The sequence below is a fragment of the Rutilus rutilus genome (assembly GCF_951802725.1).
Source record: "Rutilus rutilus genome assembly, chromosome: 17".
NCBI classification, from domain to species: domain Eukaryota; kingdom Metazoa; phylum Chordata; class Actinopteri; order Cypriniformes; family Leuciscidae; genus Rutilus; species Rutilus rutilus.
In genome coordinates this window covers 1,788,144-1,808,859 of record NC_140230.1, presented here as the reverse complement: position 1 = coordinate 1,808,859, position 20,716 = coordinate 1,788,144, and the positions used below count along the sequence as shown (strand labels likewise).

The following is a 20,716-nucleotide window of genomic DNA, read 5'->3' as shown; positions in this document are numbered from 1 at the left end:
CATCTCTGGATCCTTGTGAATCAGCCATGATGAAGCTGCAGGAGAATCTGATGAGTTTGATCTCCTCCACTGACTCTGAATGAAGAAACATTCAGACACTAAATTAAATGATTAAATTAAACAACCTTCATAATTTAGCTGAACATATCCTGTTTCAATACGGAGGTTCAACCAACTCTGGGTGAAAACTTGAACTCTGAGTTGATTTATCCTGAGATGGGAAACTCTGAGTTTTCGGTTTCAGAACAGCTGAATAGAGTTAGTTTAATCAACTCTGAGTAGGTTGACTCTGAGTTAAGCGCGTGCACCATGACTGTGAAAAGCCTTGATCAATGGAGCTCCGAAATTAAAATTGATTGTGGCAACAGAACTCGACAAAAAGACGTCTGCATACTTAAGTCGAGAAAAAAAAAGAAAAAAAAAAGAATGTACTAAAGAACTAAAATTCAATCAGTTTTTAAGCATAAAAGGTTCATGGCTGTAGGCTACATGACTTTACAAACATTTGACATATTAAATAAATATAATTCAGTGTCTATTTCAATGTGCCGCAGCTGTTTCCACGTAGTATAATGCTCTTTTCACATAATTAAATGTTCTCTAATACAACTTGTTAAATTTCTTAATAAGGCTAATGAGATGAACATGTGAGTTCTCCTCTGCCAACAGCAAGAAGGCAGAGGACCTGCACCACCACTGACAGATGAAGCGGAGATACACAAAACTGGAAGAATAGTCAAATTCAACAGGAAAATATAATTACTGTTGCTTTTGTATTTGTATGAAATAAAAATGACCAAACAAATTGTGAATAATTAGTGTATTTAACAGCAGTGGTGGTTACGGCATATATCTCTACCCTTACATCTTGCATCCTTCTATTCCATACAGTAATCTGCTTCATTTTCAAGAGGTGCAATGATGGGAATATGCGTGTCATCAATGCATCCAACCACACTGGAAATCCTAAAGGAAATTCTAATTATTCGGTTACTTTCAGAAGTCACAGCAAGATGTTATCAAGTGAACGTCATTTATCAGATTATCCTCATTTAAGCCGATTTCTCCACTACTGTCCTGCAATTGTGTGAATCTCCTCTTTGATGACTCTCACGGGTTTGTGTCCGGGAAACAACACAAAAACTCTCAGAAAGAGCGTGAGAGCGAGGCACACTCTCCTTCCCGCTCTGATACAGTGGCCTTACTAATGTGCTCTGCATCTCCGACGTTATATAGAAATGTGCAATGAATGAATGAACTGCACTGCAAAAATGCTTTTCTTACTTAGCCTTTTTGTCTTGTTGTTTCCAGTCAAAATATTTAAAAAAAATTAAATCAAGATGCATTTACTACATAAGAAAAACTAATTTTTTTACCGAAGAAAACCTACTCCCGACCAGGTTAGGTTCACAGAGTAAGTCACCATGGTAACTGACTCTGAGTATAAGTTACCTCTCTTTCAGAAACGGGCTTGACTTACTCTGCTTTCTCGGGTTTGACATACAGTACCTCCCATTCTGAAACGGAAAACCCAGAGTTCCCCTCATTTCAGGGTTAACATATTTAGAGTTTTTACTTAACCTCCTTTCTGAAACAGGCCCCTGGTGTATGGGAGAAACGGATCATGTGACTGCTTTAACTCAAGCTCATTTGGGCCTTTTCACACACAAACAAGTCAACCGTTGGATTTAGAATTTGATGAAAAATAACTGACACCGAGAAACGCTGATTGAACATGTTCGGGTGAAAAAGAAAACAAACCCCGACCCACATCGACACACACTGATCCGGAAAAAATAAATAAAATACAACAAATGTGTTTGTGGACATTTGTCTGCGAGGTGTGAAGCGGCCTATACATGTTTAGTTTACACATAAAATGTTAAACTTCTGGAGAATCACAAACATCACCAAACGCAAAAGAAACATTTAAGTAAAAGAAACCCTTTATTAAAGATTTCATATCCAACAATCACATAAAAATGTCCTCCAGAGATATGAGGAAGTCACCACACATGAACACTCACCTTGATCAAACTTTTACAAGATACAGGATCTCGAATCCTCCAGCTTTAACATCATAAAACTACACGTAAATTCCTTCTTAAACGCTGATAAACACTTTGATGCTCTGTTTTTTCCGTGTCGTATTTCGCATTTTTCCTGCTTACAATGGTGACAGGAGAACTTACTTTCACCTTCTATGTGTGACGAGAGAGAGCAAGTAGAGGTAACTGCAGCCTGGAGCAATGGGCGTGCCACGAGGTCGGAAAGGAATGGGGCGTGCCACGAGGTCGGAAAGGAATGGGGCGTGCCAGGAGGTCTTTACAATTGGACGCGAAAGCTTCCTGATCCGCATAAAAGCGAGCCATATACTTAATCACTTTTGGCCAACAAACAATTATACAAGACCAAATACATTTCTTTCACTGTGAAAATAGCAATAATGATATTGAGAATACATTCTCAAATTTAGGGCGCGGATTACATGACGTCATCACCACCGCGACTTTTTTTAAACATAAAAAAAAAAAAAATATTATTTTAAAGATAAAAATGTCTCCTGACATTATTAAAGTCATACTAGTTTTGTACGTTCATTTAAAGTACATACAAACTAATAGTAATGTTATTTTTATAATAATGGTACAGCAAGTTTTTGCTGTATAAAGGCATAGGGGAGAGTGGGGTGAGTTGTGCCAGTTTTTACTCAAAGTGACTTTAAAGTGAGGCCATGGCAGTAATGCCTTCAACTTAAGGATGTACATATATTTCAGGATGTGGTGCATCCCTGAGAACAATAACTTTGGATCTGAAATAAATTGTTTCAGAAATACAGCTCTTGGGAAAAAAGTGGTCTCATGGCACAACTTGCCCCTGGTGCGGGGGAAGTTGTGCCTTTGGGGGAATACATTGGGGGTAAATTGTGCCAGTGATTTCTGAAGTAAAACAGAACATTTTAATGTTATGAACCGTAATGCTAATGAAAGCAAGATAAATTCAATACAAAATTACTCATTTAAGGTTTATTTAGATATTGTCACCCTGGAATACCATAGCATGTGTTTTCCTACTATGGTCAATTGCATAGGGATTTTGTATTGAACATAACTCTGGATCACAGTGTCATAGAGACAAGGGGGTGGGCTCATTTTACTCAGACAACCAATCAGTCTCTCAGGATCATTGTGAAGCTATCAAGCTACGCCCTAGCAACCATTTAGAGCACCATAGCAACACAATATATGATATTTGTGAATCATTTCAGGCAAAAAGGCGTTGGCAATAGATGCCTGTTGACATAGCGCTGTCTGTCAATTATGTAACATATAAGAATAAAGTGACTAGGCTAATTTCTAAACATCCTATTGTGACATAGGCCACTTAAAAACGGAATAAAACTTCTCTTTAATAACATAGTGCAAACTCAAAACTGAAATCAGTGTTAGCTAAATTAAACAGATAGCAGGCAGGCCCAAGTAAAACAATGATGAGGCATGCCCATCTCCTCACTTCTCAAGATTATCCCCTGTGAGTATGTAGGTCTAGGTGGTCTGGATCTGGCACAACATAACCCAGGCCCTTTGGCACAAATCACCCCAGACCCACAAGTTTGAAAAACTAGCATGATCCAGCAGTTAAGAGCCAACATCATGCTAACTGTATAGACTCATTGTGTAGCCTACTAAAGCACTAAAACATGTATGAAATGTTTTCAAACTTGTCTATAATTGTTCAGACACTACAATCAAAAAACCTTAATCATAGAAATGTTACTTTGAAAGGGAAAAAACAGTTTTTTGCACTAAAATATGCTTAACTCTCATGCCATGTGTCTCTTTTCTTTGTAGGACGAGTAAAAGTGATTGCTTTTCAAAATTATGTGGTCACATGACCAATTTCTTCTATGGTTTTCCAGAAACAAGGGTGGAACAACTCCCCCCCCCCCGGCACAAATCACCCCACTCTCCCCTACATAGGCTATATACATGTTTGATCAAACACTCACCATATAATTATAAAATGAAGTAAAAACGGTTTAATAAACTTCTTTTAAGTGACATTAATCAGTTAAGCAAAACAAACACCATTTTATCCAAAAACATTTATTCAGTTGTCATTTTTACAATTAATTTTTTTGAAACGTCAATTGAATTTGCCATCAAAGGCTTGTGTTCTAAGTCAAAACTCATTCCTTCACTGATTCATACTATAGTAGCAACTGTCCATACAAATGAACAGTCTAAAAACTAAAATGGTGTCTTAAGAATAAAAAATAAAAAATGAAATTCTATGGCGCCATTTGAACCTTTCATATAAACAAAGTTAATAAATTTCAGAAGTTTTAAAGCTGTTGAGATAATTGAAAAACTTTTGTCCAGAAATGTGCATGTCAGGTTGGCACAACTGCAAACATGGTTATTATTTTATTATGGTAATTACAGTATACATGATATAATGCATCGTTCAGAGGAGCCTTAATGATGAGTGAAAAGAGTTGTAGATCTCTCTAATACTGGTAAAAACTGCTTTCAAGTATGGGTAGGTTGGTACACTTTCCATATCAGTTGAATTTAAACACTTAGAAATGTTTACAACTGAAAATTGTTTAAATTTCAAAAAGTCAAAGTTAATGACTCAAAAATATAAATAAAACAAATAAAATAAATAAAAACTAATAAAACATCAGTTTTGAAAAGATTGAGATTTTTAAAAAAAAAATTGAAGGTTTATTTGTCAATCACACACACACACACACACACACACACACACACACACACACACACACACACACACACACATTATATATATATATAGCATTGATTTAGAACAATGGGATTTTATAAATGTCTAATAATGTCTATAAATGTCTAATAAACTGCACGTCAAGCATGTTGTCTGTCATTTCCTTTATGTTGTTCTTGTGTCCAACACAGAGGAGAAAATATGCTCGAGTCAGCAGGAGGAGCAGTCTAAATAGAACTAAAGATTTTATGCTATATTGTGCACTAATCATACTTGGGTGCATCTGAACTTTTTCACAAAGACCAACACTGGGAAGTTTAATGTTTATTAAAAATAAGGAGCAAGGAAAGTCTTGTAAAATCCAAGGAGCTGAAACTGAAGGTGAGGGTACAGCATCAGTGCAGGGAGTCTTCAGGATCCACTGAATCCCTTTCTGCTTCTTGTGTTGAAAGAGATAAAGGAGACAAAAACGGGAAAAATTATAGTAGCATATATTACATGTTGTGGTATTTAGTATTATTTCCCATTTAGTCTAGTGTGATTTGTTTTTGTAAATGGCTTGCTGCTTTTAAGCATTGTTGTTTTTAATCTCACGAATAAACTTCCATTTCCCTTTTCCATCAATCCAAAAATCAGCTGAGCTGAAACATAATATAGACAGGTAGCTTACAGAAACACAGTGCCTAAAAAACTCCACCCATAAGTTTTTGTTACTCAAATATGCAATCTAAAATAATGTTTTTTTTTTTTTTTGTTATTGCACATTTAATGAGAAATAAAATGGATACTCATTTTATCACTTTCCTATCACACTCCCCAATTTTATATTTGACACCTGTTTAGAAGCCTTTACCTCTTATTACACAACAAAGGATAAAAATGCATTAATAGAACGGTTTTAACCATTAATAGGCTGTTCGTGGTTTGTTATGCACTACTAACTTTATCCAGTGACCTTTCTTTTATCTGATAACGTCCCCTAAAACTACTAATTTAGAGAGCAATAGTAAACTAGCATGCTTTAATACACAAGTTAATTTGATTCACAAGTACTGATAATATACAATCTTATTCTTTAAACGTCTTACCTTTTAAAAGTGCATCACAAACGGTCTATTCTACTGCGCTGCTGCTGCTTTCGGGAAATATTGAGAGGCTCCACAAGCCTGTGTCGCAACTTCTCTCTATGGCTCTGACTCATGCTCTGACTCTGTCCAGGAGGAAACTCCTTTGACCAATGAGAAACCTCCTGCCACGCCCCTACCTCCTGCCACGCCCATTGCTCCAAGCTGCAGCTACCCCTGTCTCAGAGAGAGAGAGAGAGAGAGAGAGAGAGAGAGAGAGAGAGAGAGAGAGAGAGAGAGATGTAAACAGAGACGCGCGTTCACGAGAGCACCACGACGCATGCGTTGTTGAATGCGTGTTGGAGATTACAGTTTTTCTCATTTGCTAAGACACACTAAATGAAACTGGGATCCGCCTGATCTTCATCATCACATTATTAGCACAGCAGAAGTCTTCTCTTGCAAATGTTTTAACACTTTTTCATTTGTTTCACACATTTTTCACACCCTTTGTCAAAACAGTTACCACAGATCTCATTGAAAGACTCCAAACTCTATTGGATTCACTGTATTGAACAAAAGGAAAACATCTATTCACAGCTGATAGAAAGTACTTGCATAATTATAAATCTCTATGCACCTGTGTGAAACTCATTTGCACAACTCTTCAATCAGCAATCAGTCCTCATCCATCTATAAAAGATGCTACCTCTGTGTTGCTATGTGCAAGCATGGATCAAAGAGGCCATAGGCACGGAAGGAGAGTAAGAGGCCATGGCAGAGGGGCCCGAGGAAGAGGAGTCCAAGGAAGAGGAGTTTGTATGTGTGGTGGAGGAGCTGCAGCAGCAAGAGGACAAAATCGAGCTCAAGTTTCAAATGAAATCCTATTGTGTTGTATCTATTGTCAGGCTTTTTTGGAATGAGAACAGGTAATTCACAGTGTTACTGTAATGTATACCACTGTGTATTTCAGCTTTACTGTATTGCCCTGTTAGCAGAACAAACTGTATCTACAGTAATGCAGATGTTTTAGCAATCCCATTTATGTGACTGTCATACAGTCAGAGCCGTCGCATAGACTGTGCGAACTGTGTAACCGCACAGGGCCTCGCGCCACTAGGGGGCCTCGCAATTCTGCGTTTTTTTTTTTTTTTTTTTTTTTTCACCACTTTTTAAAACACCATGCAGCACGAATGTAACAATTTTACAAATAAATAAAACATCTCCAGTTAACTGGCAGAGCATTCATTTCATTCGTTTTTTTAAATAAGAGACGATCTAGTGCTGAAATGTGTTTTTTAACACACAAAAGTTCTACCACTGGACCATTAGGATACACATTGGTTAAGTAGGCAGATCTATGTATGTATTCACATGAAAATTCTCGAGCTGACTTGATGTAAAGCTACTCGTTGCACAGTTGATTTATTTTTATTCTCTGAAATAAATAGCAAAAAGTCATAGCTGAGACTATGTGCATGATTATGCTGTATTATTCTACTTGATAAAAACGTATTGCAGCGAGATTATGCGTGCAATAAAACTAGAACAGCTACGTCCGTGTGACTGTTATTCATGCGCAATTGAGCATCCACATCAAAAAGCAGAGCCTCGCATTTCAAGTTCGCACAGGGTCTCGCACCCCACCTGCGACGGCACTGCATACAGTAATGTCAATTTTGACATGCTTTTTGCTTTTACTTTATAGAATCCACACACTACCACACACTGGTGGCAGAGGAAATATATTTAGTATTGAACAGGAGTCTGCCATTGTAGATATGGTAGTGGCAAACAATGCAATCAGACTGTGTGAAATCCAGGCAGCAGTAATTGCAGATCAGGGAGCATTTAGAAATATAAACAGTGTGAGTTTGGCAACTATAGATTGAGTCCTGTAATGAAACCATGTCAGGATGAAGCAGCTGTACCGAGTTCCATTTCAAAGAAACTCTGACATCGTAAAGGAGGCACGATTCCAGTATGTGCAGGTACAGATTTTTTATTGTAATACCTTGTTTACCATAGTTACATGCGACTGGAATAATTTTCTTTATGAATTTGCTTTTTTTCTTAGAGAATAATGGAGCTTGAAGCTGAAGGGGCACATCACAAATTCATTTTTGTGAATGAAGCCGACTTCAACCTCTGTAAAGTGAGGAGACGCGGGGGGAACATCATTGGGCAGAGGGCCACTGTCACAGTGCCAGGTCAAAGGGGTGCCAATATCACCATGTGTGCTGCCATCTCCAATGATGGGGTCCTTTGCCACATACCAACTATTGGCCCATACAATACAGAACGCCTCATCACATTTCTTGATGTATTGAAAGAAATACTGATTCCATCCGAAGAGAGAGGGCTGTTGAGGCCTGGCATGACTCTGTATGCCATAATTTGGGACAATGTGGCTTTCCACCACTCTCGCCTTGTGAATGAATGGTTTGCAGCAAAGCCTCGTATTATGACGCAATTCCTCCCTGCATACTCGCCTTTTCTGAACCCAATCGAGGAGTTCTTCTCTGCTTGGAGGTGGAAGGTGTATGATCACCGGCCATGTGAGCAGATGCCCCTCCTGGAGGCAATGAATGCTGGTTGCCTGGCAATAGTTGCAGAGGACTGCCATGGATGGATACGCCATGCAAAGAGGTATTTCCCTTGGTGCATTGCAAGGGAAAACATTCAATGCGATGTTGATGAGAACCTGTGGCATAATCGTCAAGAACGAATGGACTAAATGTGAAAGATAATATATATATATATATATATATATATTTTTTTTTTTTTTTTTTTTTTTAAGGTATTTCCACCCATAAGTTTCCTTTGGCAGTTTTTTTTTTTGTTTTTTTTTCAGTATCCATTTGAGTTTGTAAAGTATCATATTTCATATTGATGGCTGTATTTTGTATTTTGTTGTCAATGATTAATTGAAAGAATAAATTAATTTGACTACAAGTTGTGGTGTTTGATGGAAATATTTGCTTATGTTGCATGTTTTAAATGTTTTGTGAGTGTTAGAGCATTTTGCTAACAAAATGAGTCATTTTGGGCATTGAGCTTCAGTTTTATCCTGTGTGTTAACTGTTTTGAAAATGTGATGTCAAAGTGGGCAAATGTGTTTAAGCAATCGAGAAAAACTGTAAAGCGCGTATAAATGAATTCAGCTTAGTAAGTCTCTTCAGCTTTCATTGTCAGTTGTGCTCGTTCCTGTCGCGTATCCTCAATCTGGCGACCCGCGTGAGCATCGAGTCTGAGGAGGCGGGGAACAACTATCTCCGATATTTTGATTTAGACTGCAATACCGGTCTCCACCATGTAGCGACAATGGGTAGAAAGCAACCACCAACTAATCTTCTTTTTGAATATTAATTCAAATTCTCTACTTCTCGATGACTGAGGGGGGAAGATTTGTTCAGAACGTCTCATGATCATCACCGGTCTGACTAATTGAAGGAGCCCCCAGCACTAACACATAACTGGTCAATGGCTAGCTTTGTGGCCAACTACGGGCTGGTTAAGATAAAGACAGTGTCCTCACAGTCCAGAGCCATAAGTCACCCATCCTGGCGCCACAGAGTCTGCAAAAGACCCTTCTAATGACCCAACTAACGGAAAAGCTTGTCAATTTAAGGTTTTTAAAAGAAGAATCGACACCAGCAGATGTTACTGAAACCCCCGACAACATTCCTGAACACCTCCTCCTTAAGACCTCTGAACAAACAGAGTTCTGTCTCTTCACCAGAGAACTGATTCTTATCAATAACTATACATAAAATCATTCAAGAACAATTTTCAACGGACTTATAAATCAAACATCATGCAACTACAATGATTCGATTTTGTGTCTACAATAAATGTGTGTCTAATGTGCTTAGATCCCATATAATTCATGTAATTGTTATAACTGTTAGATGTTTGAAAGAAAGTGTGTTGTGTTTCATGTCAATATGATCGTATGCTCATGATTCAAAAGATGACTTGATTGAAATCTGTGTAAAATGTTCGTATTCTTATAATGGTAATGATGTCTAAACTGTGGCATCTGTTCTCTCTGTTAGTAAGGAGAGCACAGATAAGCATGATTTATGATCAGAACTGAAAAGAACGTCACCTCCTAAATTCAGCCAGTGTCTAATTGGCCAGAACTCATCCTGGAGGTTGGACAAACTTTTAGTTTAAAACCCTTAGACCCAAAAACAAAGCTCTCTCTGGCTGCTCTCGAAGCTCTCTCTCTCGGTGCTCTCTCTCGGTTCTCGCTCTAAAGAAGAACCCTCAACAAAGGCAGAACCAAGATGGGCAGAAAAAGATGAAGATCTAAAGCAAGACTAGTAGCATGTAACTGAAGAGCAGACCAACCCAAAATAAGATCAGATGGGTTAGATTCATTTCCAGTCATCTAACTACTCTCCATATCTCATTTCATTTCTTTCTTTGTGTTATTTTCCCTTTCCGATTCTATTTTCCCTTTTTGCGGCAAAGCTTCGGTCAACGATTTACGGCTGCAACGAACACTTTCAACTTCAAAGACTTTTCATTCAGCAGCTCCAGCACACCACGTGACTGGAACGCGCCACAGACATTTATCCAAGCACGAGGAAAACCCCTTTCACGCAACAAAAAGGGAATCCCCAAAAGCAAATACGCAAGTAGACTACCTCCAGACTTTTAAACTGGTGTTTTGATAAGGGTAATAACCAGTCTTAAGAAACGATAGAAGGGTTAAATTAATGATTGATGGTTCGTTCAGGTCATGTCTAAGTGCATATGGAATCGTAAGATTTCATCCTTTCACTCTTAAACCCACTCTTTCCTCACTCTATCCCTTTCCGCAACGCGTATGTGTGTGTGTATGCGTGTGTTTGTGTTAGATATTAGCTTTATGTGTTAGTAGCCTATATAATCAATAAAGTATTGTTTGTATTTAAAAGAGATTACTCGTATGTGCTTATCAGATTTATTGTCTTGAACTTCGATTTAAGTTACCTATGCTGTTACCCTTAATTTACTTCGTAATTTATTGTTAGCTGGGGATTAATTCTTTCTTGGCCAGGAAGATATTATATTTCCTAGAGTTAATACTTGTTTATGCTTTCTGTTCATTGGATGAACTGATAAAATGATCATACTATTGATTCTGCTACAGTAAATTCTGAAAATAATTAAAAATAATTAAAATATTAATTATTGGTCATATTCCGTTATGAATAATAATTAATAATATTTATACGTGGGCGTATAAACGCTACAACCACTAGCTGTCAATCTCACACACTGCAGCTTTAAGCGTTCCCTCTGTCTGGCCCAAGTGTTCAAGTAGGCATAAAGACTGCAAGTGTGTGTAGACCTTCTGGTTACTCGGTAAGACACACACTTATAGTCTTGCAAGTGTTTACAAAGCTTTTATTTACTATATTTTCAATACTTTGCATTTTAAAATAAACCTCTACATGTCTGTTCAGTAGTCGCTGTGTAACTAACAGAAGACAGTGCTTCTAATTAACTGATGAAAACCGTTGCAAATGTTGTACAAAACAGGCCTACACACACACACACACAATCATCTTTGCACCAATAAAATGTGCAACACTTTATGTTGTTACTCCCAAATTATATGCATCTGATTAAGTTACAGTGAAGTTACAGTGGAATGTTTTCTTCGACATCTCGCGAGATCCCAAACATAATGCATGATGGGATACGCTGAGCCTCGAATACCGAGATAGTGTAGGTGTAGACCACAAGTGTTTGTGTAGACCACAAGTGTGTGTTTTTGGACAAGGCAAACGAGTGTTGGTCATCTTCACTCACATAGTAGGGCTCAGCCTCTCTCTCTGTGGTCTCTTCAGGAGAGAGAGTGAAACAGGCCGGGATCCTCCCGAACCAAACGTCCCGGAGCACATCCTTGTCATCCGCCATGATCCTGGTTCTCCAGACGCCACATACACGCTCTTCAGTGTCTGAGCTGTGCAAACACACACGGGATAGATGAAGCTTTCACCAGCAGATCCAGCAGACCTCACAGTCTCCTCAAAAATCCAGAGCTCAGACACTTCCTGTTATCTGGCCTCACATGCAGACGACTAAAGCACATGAAACAGGCTGTCAAAGTTGTTCATTTGACATATTAATCAAAATATGTTTTAACATTTTATATTACATAATTTATTGTTCATTTCTTTAAATTCATTCTGCTTTGTAAATAGTGATGACATAATCAATTGACAGCCCATGTTTTAACAGCAAGAAAAAAAGAAAAAAACTAATATAAATAATTTGGAAATTAAAATATTTATTCTCAGGTTTATACATCTAATACTACTTAAATAGTTGTTACTTATTTTGTTCTGACAGTATTTTATTTAAACTGACAATAATAAGAATTGCTTAATTTTCTAGATAATTCTCTCTGATTGACAGCAATATATCAAACATCAGCTTTCTGTCAAAGAAATTTGAGATGAGCCATTAAAACACACTGTCACGGGCTGGTTGAAGCAGGATCAGAAGCGGGATCTCAATTGCAGCAGTGTTTATTTAAAGTGTAAGTTGCAGGTTAAATTTTTCACGAAGTAATGCAATGTGTTTATTAAACATAAAGATAAGAACCGCCCACCATTGTTTTTTATACCAAAATGCTGATATAATATGAAAAGTTGGCACTTTTAACAGTGGTTTTAACCGCTCCCTTCCACTAGATGGGGCGTGACGTCATAAGAGGAACTCACTAGTAGAGTTACCGTACGCTAGCAGGTATATTCGCCTTACATAACTTCAGAAAAGTTGGTTGTATGTTTTATTTGATAAAAAAAAATATGGATAAAATAACTCCATTGTAAACATACTCGTGTGTGCTGACTTCAAGAGGACCGTGATCCTGCCTGAAATGAGAATACGCTATTCGCAAAACAAACGGGTTCAGGCACGTCAGATCAGCCGGTCGCAGGTCTGTTCCACTAAACTCCAAAACGCGTTCACCTCACGGCAGCACACACTCTCCACTGCTGATTCAACTGGGTGGCATAGCCCACACAAACACAGTGATGGGGACATCGATCTCTCTTTTTCTTTTCTGACAATAAACATCGCTAATTAAATGGTGAGAAATTGCTAAAGCGTGGATTGAGGAAGGGTATTACATGACGTTTGAGGCGCCGATGAGACTAGCGATTGGTGCCTGTGCGGTGTGTGCATCTCTACAGCTCTGATTTGGACTGACTTACTGTAAGTATATAATGTCTTCAGTCGTTGTCCCTCCTTGCTATTCTACATGACGGCAATATTTTGAAAAGACTTGCTTGTTCCGTTATATTATCCGGGTTAAGTTTGCACCAGGCTAGACTAGCTCTAACGTAGCTAACGTTACTCACCAGGACACCTGGCCAGCCCTCCGCTAATTCTCCTCACACCAAGCATTAATAACTCTTTGAGTGCCATGGCTCCCCTCTCTCACGCCTGACCGGTTAAAAATTGTAGGGCTGTGGTCCATAAAGAATTTGATGGTTTCCCACATCCTCAGTCGTTCTCCAAATAGCCATATGATACAGTAGGAATCTAGCAGAGTATGGGTTGCGAGTTCCTCTTATGACGTCATCACCCAGTAACTGAAAAAACACGCTACCTTTGAAGAAACCCCAATAAATGTTATTTTAACGCATTTTAAGACAGAAATAATTACATATATATATATAGAGCACTTTAATTGGCTGTGGTGGTTAACCTGCAACTTACACTTTAAACAAACAAGATATTACATGGACAGGTTTCTCGGGGAACAGAACAACCACGCATGTAGCAACAACGACAGACAACTAACAGACTGAAAACACTGGGCTTATATACATGGGAGAACTGATCAGGGAAACAAGACACAGCTGACAAGACTAACGAGGAAACAGGTGTGACAGATGAACTAAATGACAGTTACCGTGGAAACCAAGAAGTGGCGGGAAAACAGAACAAAGGAAGACATGTGATCAGTGACAACAACACGAAGGTTGCATCCTTCGAAGGACGTAGACTTCAAGGATGCAGCCTATGCGTCCTCGGAAGGACGCACCATGTAGCCTTCCTAGGATTTCCTAATTGTGCAACCAGGTGTTCCCAGTCACCGCTCCTGGCGCCAAGCAACGGTGCGAGAGGACAGCTGCTATGATCATTCATTTTGATAACTTAGTAAACAGCTATGGAGCCAGAATTAGCTATTGTCATTTTTATGTTTTATATTTTACTGGAGGACATGGTGTGCCCCGGCGCTACCGGATCATGTATTTTCGGTTTAGCCCTGTTTGAATACAAAACCCAATTTAATATAAAAAGTCCAGTATTTCTCGCGCTCGTCATCTGCAGCTGTCACGGTTGCCAGGCGACAAGAACAATCCTCCGTAGGCTAGACCGGTCCGAGCGCTTCAGATGCGCCCTTTGATATGGGACGCTGCTGTAGTTAGCAACAATTTGTTAATATTGTGACAATAAGCCTACATTTTGTTACTTTAATTTTCGGAACTGCATATTTCGTTAAGTATTCACTTACAAATGTGAAGTAACCTGAAGTATTTTTTTCCCTCACATCACAATGTGATTACATTACACTACACAAAAGTATATAATGTAACAACCAGATATTACTGTATATTGAAAATATACAGAAGTAAAATGCAACATAGCCTACGCAGTAATGCAGTAGTAGCCTAATATAAATGCAGTAGTTATTAAAAGTACTTTTTTCAGAAAGCCGTCGATTGAATCAGCCCTGCAAACCTGTTGGTAGACAACTTAGTGGATAGTGGAAATATGCACTCAAACACTCTGGAGACCATCCCAGATGATGTCCCACCAGCAGGAGGCATTACCAGGGGCAGCCCATCCCGGTCCAGCAGCTCCAGCGTCTCCCTGCTCAGCTCAATAGAGTCTACATCATTTTTTTCTTATTTTATGTATTGTAAAATTAAATGTTTATGTTGATTTTGATATGTTTAACGTATTTTGTAAATAGTTGGAAAAAGTACTTTAATGTAGCCTAAAGAACAAATGATTTTCATTTACCAATTTTATTTGAAAAAATAAAAAGGTATAGAATTTGTTTCATGCAGAAAGTATTACTGTCATTACAAAAATAAACAATGTCCAGAACAATTCATTCTCTTTTATTTACACAATTAAAGTTGCATAAAAATAAATGAACATAATTTTTCTTTTAAAAAATGAAGTGAAAAAAGTTAAACAAGAATATGTAGAAAATATATATATTTTTCAATCATTCTCTCAAGAAGAGAAAACAGCCTGTCCATCCTCTCCCTTCTTTCCTGTGCTCTCCTCGCCTCTGCCTCCCTCTGTAGTTGCATTTCTTCTCTGATCAAGTCCAAAAACTCATCCTGTCTCGCCGCCTTCATGCTGGTGCTGCTGCCCCTGGCTCCTCCTCACCGTGGGCACCCACTACTGAACTCGGCCCTGGTGTGTCCTCAGGGATTGAGGCGATGAGGACAGGGGGGTTGGTGCAATGCCTCTGTCCCAACATCTCATCCATGAGGACAAACCAGGGCCAAGTTGCAGCAGTGGGTTTCCCACTCACACCCTCTCCTGTCCCAGGACACGTGCAATCCTAAAGGCAGAGCAAATGAACCATATTGTTAACAACAACAGGACAATACATTTCAGCAAAGATGTGTGCATTACTTTTCATATATATATATATATATATATATATATATATATATATATATATATATATATATATATATATATAGACCCATTTTTTCCTGAATTGTTCTAAAAAAGCAGAAAAGGGTACTTAACACAGAGGAGCAATCTTAAGTGCATTGTTAACACTGCAAAATATGACACATCAAGACATGCATACAAAATACTTAAGAAATCATATTTCTGTATACTAAAATTTGGTTAAAACCACATAGCTTGCATGACAGCACTACAAAAACACATAAAAGTGAAACCCCATTGCATTATCTACTGCTTTTCTTATTGTTTTGGGCTTTATTGGGTGAGTGATATTTATAAGACCCTCCTCATCTCCTCGGAGAGTGCCTGGAACGAGGCGCAGCATGGATCTTGATTCTCCCACACTGCCGTTCCCCAGAGAGCCGCCTTGCCAGATAACCGCGTCAGCACGAATGCCACCTTCGACTGTTCTTGACTGAACGTCAGCGGCTGTAATGAAAAGTGCATAGAACATCGGGTCAAAAATGCTCTGCAAAACTCCCGTTCACCTGAATATCCCTCCGGTATCGGAAGTCTCGGTTCGCGCTGCTGGGGCGGCTCTGGTGGATTGGGCTGAACGGGCAGTGTGGGCGGCGCAGTGGGAACTCTTAGCTGTTGGAGTTGTTGGGTGAGCTCGGACACCTGCGTCACAAGCGCTTGCACCGCCCGACCTGTGTTGGCGATGCTCTCTTCCTGGGTGTCCATTCTCGCAATGCTTCGAGTCGCAAACTCGTCCCAACTCGTGGCGCCTGCTACATCCATAGATGGTCAGATCGTTCTGTAACGGATGACAGACAGGATGTATATGCAACAACGCTCTTTATTGAAAACACACAGATGGTCAGAAAACTCAGCACACAGATGAACGCCAGACAGCGGGACAGGTGGGCGGACACAAACGCTGGTGGAGTGGTGACGCAGGGACCTCGGTGGGCAACTGGTGCTGGTGCTGTAATCCTGAAGTGATCCCTCGTGAAGTGGTTGATGATCAAGTGAAGAGTGCAGGTAATCCAGGAAGACTCAACGAAGACAGGACGATCCAAACGGCACAGGGAAACACAGGAACAGGCACGGGAAACACACCGGGAAACCACAACGATCTGACAACATGAGACACCAGTTACTGAGCTTATAAAGGGACATACAATTGAAACCAGCTGGCGCTACTGATCACTGATGATCAGTGACCACGCCCACAGACACACACACACACACACACACACAACAGCACGTTAGACGAGAGAGAGACAGTGAATTCATGAACCGTGACAAGTTTTGCCTAAAACTACCTGACAAATGAAGCCACGCAATGGTGACGAAGGAGTTAAGAAGAAGTTTATAAGAAAATTTAACTCTGGTTTCGCTAGCTATTTGAGTAAATGAAAACATAATACTTACATTTAAATGTGAATTTGCTGTCCACCACCGATCTCTAGTCTCGGCCGCCTTTAAAAATAAATAAATAAATGCTGTCTTCAACGGCGCGCAATGACTTATGGGGTAGAATAGGCCGCTAAGTGTCCATTTATGTATCCTTCTTTTCACGGGGAAACGAAGGGTGCATTTGGCGTCGCTTTTGAATCAGGGAAGCCTTCGTCGCGGCGCGATGACGCAACCGGCCTTCGAATACGGCCTTCGAAGGATGGAGAATTGAATTGGGACAGCCTTCATCGAGCCGCGGTGACGCAATCGGCCTTCAAATGCGACCTTCCAAGGATGCAGCCTTTGAATTGGGACGTCCTTCGTCGCGCCGCGGTGACGCAATCGGCCTTCAAATACGGCCATCCGGCCTTCAAATACGGCCTTCGAAGGACGCAGCCTTCACTTTGGGACACAGCTTCAGACAGAACAGAACTGTGACACACCTTGTGTGTGTGTGTGTGTGTGTGTGTGTGTGTGTCTTTTCTGGAGAAATTACATAAGAGGAAATCTAAAGATTAAGATTAGCTAAAGATTAAGATCTAAAGATTAGCTGTGCTGACATTGGCTACTGTTAACATTTAACACTTTATGACAAACAGAAGAATAACGAAAACTTAAAACGACAAACTGTAAAACGTACTCGGTTACATAATGTAACCTCAGTTCTCTCTAGAAGAGGGAACGAGTATTGCGTAAGTTTGCTTACGCTACGGGTAAAGTTGTCTTTTCTCGAGATCTGAAGCCAAAAAATTATCCTTAATTTTGTATTTATTGTCAACGCAGTGCGACAGCCGGCAGACCATGGCAGGCTACATAATTGGCTTTGTCCAGCGGCAACTGCTGCAGCCTACCAGTGAGACCTGTGTGACGTCACGCCCACGCTTCGCGCCCTCCACACCCCTCTAACCGTCAGGATGGGTTGAGAAAATCAGATTTTCTTGTCTTCAGCGAATCATGATCATGGCTCTCCACGCGGATCACAGCAATAAGACACAGGTGTTCGTCATTTGCACTTGACCTACTTGCGTCCCACTCGTCTCTTCTCTCTCCCATTACAGACCGCGCTGAACCACGCCCCCCTCGCCACAAAAAGCATGTCATTATAAAAATAGAACTTAGCCTCATCCATGATGAACATGATTTTTCGATTCCCGTCTGACTGATTTACATCATAGACTGTAAAAAATAGATTTACATCCACGGTGGAGTTTAAAATGACAGTTCCCATCATTCCACGCTGCTTCACATCGTCATCAAGCTACGCCATTGTTGTTGTTTGGAATGTAGCGCCCTCTAGCAGCAAAAAAAATCTTGCATATTGTACCTTTAATGCTTTAACATTAATATGTTAATGTTAGTTAGCAGTGCATTAAATAATGTTAAGGTGTTTCTTTAAAAAAAAGAAACATTGTTCGTTCATGTTAACTAATGAATCCTTATTGTTGAGTGTTAATAAAACATGTAAAAACTGTGACAATGACATGTTCAAATGTAAAATTGAATTTGTTAACATTAGTTAACATGAACTAACAATGAAGAATAGTTTTAAAGCATTTATTAATCTTAGTCAATACATTAGGAATAAATGACTAAAATCAGAAGTTTTATTGGTTAATATTATTTAATGGATCTGAGCGAATGAACAGTTGTATGCTTATTAAAGATTAATAAACTCTGACAAATGTATTGCTCATTGTGAGTAAATGCAGAAACTAACCTTAAAGGTGCAGTATGCGACTTCTGAGAAACGCTGTTGATATTTGAAAATAAAAACGTCATTTTTGACCAAAGCGTGTAAAGCACCAGAGGGTTAAGCTCTTCAGTGCTCATCTGTATATGCATGAGACTTGAAACCTGTTTTCTTGTAAAATCCCCTAAAAATATAAAATAAAATAAACATAATCTAACTAAAATATAGTACTTTCATTTAATTGAAATAATTAAAAAATATATATATTTTTGACCAAAATGCGTAAAACACCAGAGGGTTGAGCTCTTCAGTGCTCATCTGTATACGCATGGCCAGTGCCCTTGACCCCGTGTTCATCCTCCCGCACAGGCAGTGTTTTGGACCAGTCGCTGGAGAGGTCTGTGCGATAACATGGAGCCGGAGAGCTTCACTGACCACGAGCTGGTGTATCTCCTGAAGGGCCAGCAGGGAAACCCGTTCCTCCTGCGGGCCCGGCACTCGCTCCTGCACCCCCCCACCCCGTGGCACCTGCGCTACCTGGGCCAGCCCGAGGTGGGGGACAAGAGCCGGCTGGCGCTGGTGAGGAACTGTGTGGACGTGTCCGCCTCGCACGGCCTGCCCGAGGTGCTCAACGAGATGGGCTTCCGCATGGACCACGAGTCCTGGTCCCGGGAAACACGGAGAACACCGAGCCGCTGTCTCTGTCCTATCTGGTGGAGCTGAGCGTTCTGGCTCTCGCGGGGCAGGACACCGTGTCCGAGGACATGAGGAGCTTCGCGGAGCAGCTGAAGCCGCTGGTGCACCTGGAGAAGATCGACCCCAAACGCCTCAAGTAGAGCCTAAGAACACACACACACACACACACCTGGAGAAGATCGACCCCAAACGCCTCATGTAGAGCCTCAGAACACACACACACACACCTGGAGAAGATCGACCCCAAACGCCTCATGTAGAGCCTCAGAACACACACACACACACCTGGAGAAGATCAACCCCAAACGCCTCATGTAGAGCATCACACACACACTCACACTCACACACACCTGGAGAAGATCGACTCCAAACGCCTCATGTAAACGCCTCAGAACACACACACACTCACTCACACACACACACACACACACACACACACACACACACTCACACACACACACACCTGGAGAAGATCGACTGGTGCACCTGGAGAAGATCGACCCCAAACGCCTCATGTAGCACCTCACACACACACACACACACACACACTCACTCACACACACACACACACACACACACACACACACACACACACACACACACACCTGGAGAAGATTGACCCCAAACGCCTCATGTAGAGCCTCACACACACACACACACACTCCTGGAGAAGATCGACCCCAAACGCCTCATGTAGAGCCTCACACACACACACACACACATGGGGAGCTTCGCGGAGCAGCTGAAGCCGCTGGTGCACCTGGAGAAGATCGACCCCAAACGCCTCATGTAGAGCCTCACACACACACACACACACACACACCTGGAGAAGATCGACCCCAAACGCCTCATGTAGAGCCTCACACACACTCACACACACACACCTGGAGAAGATCGACCCCAAACGCCTCATGTAGAGCCTCACACACACACACACTCCTGGAGAAGATCGACCCCAAACGCCTCATGTAGAGCCTCACACACACACACACACACACACACACACACACTCCTGGAGAAGATCGACCCCAAACACCTCATGTAGAGCCTCTCACACACTCACACTCACACTCACACGCACACACACGAGGAGCTTTGCGGAGCTGCTGAAGCCGCTGGTGCACCTGGAGAAGATCGACCCCAAACGCCTCATGTAGAGCCTCTCACACACTCACACACTCCTGGAGAAGATCGACCCCAAACGCCTCATGTAGAGCCTCTCACACACTCACACTCACACACACACACACACACACACAAGGAGCTTTGCGGAGCTGCTGAAGCCGCTGGTGCACCTGGAGAAGATCAACCCCAAACGCCTCATGTAGAGCCTCACACACACATGAGGAGCTTTGCGGATCTGCTGAAGCCGCTGGTGCACCTG

The 20,716-nt window shown here is 40.8% G+C and overlaps 1 protein-coding gene, 1 long non-coding RNA gene and 1 pseudogene across 3 annotated transcripts in view; 1 reads left to right on the top strand and 2 right to left on the bottom strand.

The window, feature by feature from the left end:
• LOC311306992 (uncharacterized protein) overlaps positions 1 to 20,716 on the bottom strand; it is a 363,786-nt gene that overhangs the window by 81,370 nt on the left and 261,700 nt on the right. The window lies entirely within an intron of this gene.
• Positions 4,409 to 6,001, bottom strand: LOC311307004. The gene is made up of 2 exons (XR_014630248.1): positions 5,835 to 6,001; positions 4,409 to 5,185 (listed from the first exon to the last, which is right to left on the bottom strand). It is a non-coding gene; the product is annotated as an uncharacterized lncRNA (long non-coding RNA).
• Positions 17,748 to 19,868, top strand: LOC311276148 (mediator of RNA polymerase II transcription subunit 18-like; annotated as a pseudogene). The gene is made up of 2 exons: positions 17,748 to 17,810; positions 19,006 to 19,868. The product of its transcript is annotated as a mediator of RNA polymerase II transcription subunit 18-like (transcript).